This window comes from Nicotiana attenuata, unplaced genomic scaffold, assembly GCF_001879085.1.
Source record: "Nicotiana attenuata strain UT unplaced genomic scaffold, NIATTr2, whole genome shotgun sequence".
In the NCBI taxonomy this organism is placed as follows: Eukaryota; Viridiplantae; Streptophyta; class Magnoliopsida; order Solanales; family Solanaceae; genus Nicotiana; species Nicotiana attenuata.
The window spans coordinates 187,799-192,202 of record NW_017671759.1 but is presented as its reverse complement, the minus strand read 5'-3'; positions in this window follow the sequence as shown (position 1 = coordinate 192,202).

Sequence of the window (4,404 nt, the reverse complement as noted above, 5' to 3'; positions counted from 1 at the left end):
GAATTCCGCAACTGATCCAAAAAACTATCAAACCTCATCCGAATGACCTAAAATTATGCACACATGTCACAAATGAAACAACAGACTTACTCCAATTTTTGGAATTCCATTCCGACCCCGATATCAAGATTTCCACTACCGACCGGAAATGCCAAATTTCTAATTTCGCCAATTCAAGCCTAAATCCACTACGGACCTCCAAATTCCATTCCGGACGCGCTCCTAAGTCCAACATCACCCGACGGAGCTAACCAAATGATAAAATTCCAAATCCAAGATCGAAAACTAAAAAGTCAAGACTGGGTCAATACCTTTCAAATTTAAAGCTTCTAGCTGAGAATCATTCTTCATATCTCTTCCAATTAACCTGGAAACCACAACCGATGATTTGCATAAGTTATAATACATCATATGGGGCTAGTCATGCCCGAGAACTGGCGAGCGAAGTACGAATTCTCAAAACGACCTATCGGGTCGTTACATCCTCCCCCACTTAAACATACGTTCGTCCTTGAACGTGCCTAGAGTTGTTTCAAAAGCCATCAAATCGCCATGTATCCTCACTATGCACATACTCGGGGGTGATCCTATGTCACCCCATCCCATATAGGTCTGATAGCACAACATAACTGAAATTCCGCAATCCAACCAAGCCCATAAACCTTAGAACCAAATTTCCACTTCCGGAATCATCTATAAGATCAGAATCTCACATCTATACTCTAAATAAGTCCGAACAAGCTGTAACAAACCATACCTGCAACCTTAGATGCAATTAGATGATATACCACATAACTCAAACACTCGTAGCGATAACTTCTAATCACAGCAGTTGCCCAAAACAACCGAATATCAATAATAAACCTCTTATCAAATAAAACCTCATTCCAACACTTACGTATACTACGAATGATGAATGAAACACGCAGAAAATCGTAACCATTCCTCATATCAACCATTCATGAAGCTCCCTCTCCTTTGGCAAGGATCATGGTAAATTTCTAAGCCGAATCCTGATATTATCCTTCCAACATGCTGAAACCGAATCCGAAAGTATTCATTCTGGGTTCAATGACCTCATCTCATCCATCACGACTACTCAGGTGACATGACATATCAATACGATCTAAAGCCACAATCCGTGCACCAAAAAGCAACAACAGAAATGTACTCAAATCATGGGGAATGACTCAAATGAGAGAATTGTACCGCAAGCACACCAGTACCACCACAACGCAATGCTGAGAATTTATCACACATCGTAAAACCAGAACACACGATCTAACCCGAAGGATCATACCTTCATATAACTTTGCCACAATGCGCGACCTTATCCAAACACTGGCTCACAGGAGACACCCCAAGTCACCATGCTCAATATCATCAACTAAGGCAATTCGATGCCTAGAACCCAAAAGTGCATCATCATAACCCTGGAGAAACAAATGACGCAATGCTATACCCGTCCGAAAGAACATATCCAATGCGTAACAAATGGTGCAACACCCAAATACCCGTCTCATTCAAATCCCGCTATAAAGCCCAATGGAACTGCACCATATGTGCATATACCCAACAAATCACAATCCCCTCGTAACATAGGAGAGTAACTCATAGATCACTCCAGAACACGAATAAGCTCAACAACAATCGAATGGCACATCTCCCAACAATAGCAGTTCGGAGTCAACAATTCCGACTCAATGCAGAACGCACATCCATATTGGCCTACCAATGGACCTCAAATCAACTCTGGTCACCCATAATAGATAAACAACTCTTCGAAAGTTCACAATGACTGAATCGTAGCACATACCATCTGACTAGCTTGCCCACATCTTCACAGTCCATAACCATGAAATAACCTATTTATGAGAACTCCCAGTCTCCAAATGCATAAAGCACACAAATCATCATATTCGATCCCAACTCTACCGCCCGAATATCTAACACATCTCTAGTACTCAATCATCCTACTAGGGTACTCCTAAAATTCTCCTATGCCGCCAAGAAACTTTGAATATCAGCAATCGATCAGACAAGATAGTACCGCAATACCGATGAAGCACCCATAACTCAAACACATCGCCCTTTCTGAAATGTATACATTCATCAAGCCACACCAATCAGTGATCTCATTTACCTAGTCATCTGAAACTGTCCATGATGCCTAAGAATTTGGAACCTTCCTGTAACAACCCGACCCGTAGTTAGGGAGTTACCGCCCCGTTTTCCCTATTTTATGCTTCTATATGTTTCATTATATGTGTTTTGAGAATTTGAAGTAATTCGGATAGAGTTCGATTGGAAATGAGACAATAAGTCTCTTTATGAGATGGTTAGTTTGGAAAAGTCAACCGAATGTTGACTTATGAGTTAGAAGGCTCGGAATGGATTTCCGATGATTCGACTAGTTTTGGGGGATGATTTGTGACTTAGGAGCGCAATCGGAATTGAATTTGGAGGTCCGGTGTAGAATTAGGCTTGAATTAGCTAAGGTTGGATTTTGGCGAATTCCGGATGGTAAGTGAGATTTTGATCCGAGGGTCGGAATGGAATTCAGAGAGTTGCAGTAGCTCGTTAGGTGATTTTGGATATGCGTGCAAAGTTTCATATCATTCGGAGGTGTTTAGGTCGGGTTTTAGATCAAATGCAAGTTTCGGAAGTTTTAGTTCAACTTAGGCTTGAATCCGTGGTAATTCGATGATTTTGGTGTTTATGATAGTGTTTTTATGTTACGAGCAAGTTTGAATGAAGTAATAGAACATATCTGTGCATTTGGTTGAGGTCCCGAGGGCCTCGGGGTGAATTCGGGTGGTTAAACGAGAGTTTTGAGGTGTATTGCAGGTCAGATCTTGCTGTCATCTGGTGTTTCCGCTTCTGCGGAAATGGACCGCAGAAGCGGTACCGCAGAAGCGGGTACGTGGTCGCAGAAGCGGTCGTGGCCGGCTAGGGAAATTCCGCAGATGCGGAAGGTGGCTCGCACCAGCGGGTCCGCATAAGCGGACACTGTACCGCAGAAGCGGTTTTGAGGGTAACCGGCAGAAGCGGACTTCGCGTCGCATAAGCGAAGTCCGGGCTTCTAAGTGAAAAGCGCTTAAGCAGAAATGTGGCCGCAGAAGCGGTCCCGCATAAGCGAAAGCGGGACCGCAGAAGCGGAAACTGGACTGGGCGACAGAAGGGTTTTAAAATAATATTTCATCCGCGACCCTTTCATATTTTTCCTCCATTGTTGACGTTCTTAAGAGCTTTGAACAAGGAAATTCGAAGGTTTTGACTGAGAATTACTTGGAGGTAAGTTCCTTGGCCTAAATATTCGAATCTATGGTAGAAATTACATGTAAATTGTAGAAAATTCATCAAAAACGGGTCAAGCTAGGGCTTGGAAAGCTGTGATGTAAAAATGGAATTTGGAGGGTCAAACGAGCTCCGATTTTGGTAAACTTTATATGCACGGACTCGTGGCGAGACGAGGAATCCGTTGGTGTGATTTTCGGAATTTTTCGAGAAGTGGGCCCGGGGCTCGGGTTTTACCAACTTCGTGAATTTTAGTACTTTTCGAGTATTTTTGATTGGGTTATGTTTCTTTAACCCATATTTATGTATTCGTTGTGATTTTGACTAGATTCGACGCGCGAGGAGGTCGATACGAAAGGAAAAGGCATTGCGGACCATTCTACGGCCGGTTAGAGGTGAGTTGTTGGTGTATATGATGGCCTGAGGGTTTGAAACCCCGGCTTATCACATTGTGACGCTATTGTAGGGCGTGACTCGCACCCCATGGCAGGTGCGGGATTGGTTATGACTGGGGATTGAGACCTAGTCCATCTCGAACAAGAATATTTCTATATTGGCGACTGATACGCCCCTTGTATTGAATATATCTGGGCTTATTGCCGTGTTTGGGGACTTGTGCCGATCTGTACATCCTTAGAGGATGAATGTCATTGTGATAGCACGCTTTGTATAATCATTGATCTCAGCCCGGTGTTTAATCACTGTTATGAAACGCTAAGTCACTTTTCCTGAAGTTAAATATCTAATGTATATTCTTCTTAATAAATTGGAAATTCGGAAATTAATTGAATCTGTTACGTGACTCATATGCATATTGTGGACTGAGTATGGATCGGGCTACACGCCGCAGCGAATGGTATGATTATATTGCGCTTGGGCTGAAGGAGCCCCTCCGGAGTCTGTACACACCCCCAGTGAGCGTCGTCGACGTTAAATGGATCGGGCTACGCGTCGTAGCGGTCATGTGCATTGCATTGCATCTTTACATTATACTTGACTGATATATTTGAAGTTGTTTTGCTGTTAGTTCGTAGTTAGGTGTTGGACTGTTAGTTTTAGCTTTGCTTTGTGGCATTTCGTGGATTTCTTATCTTCAGACATTTTATA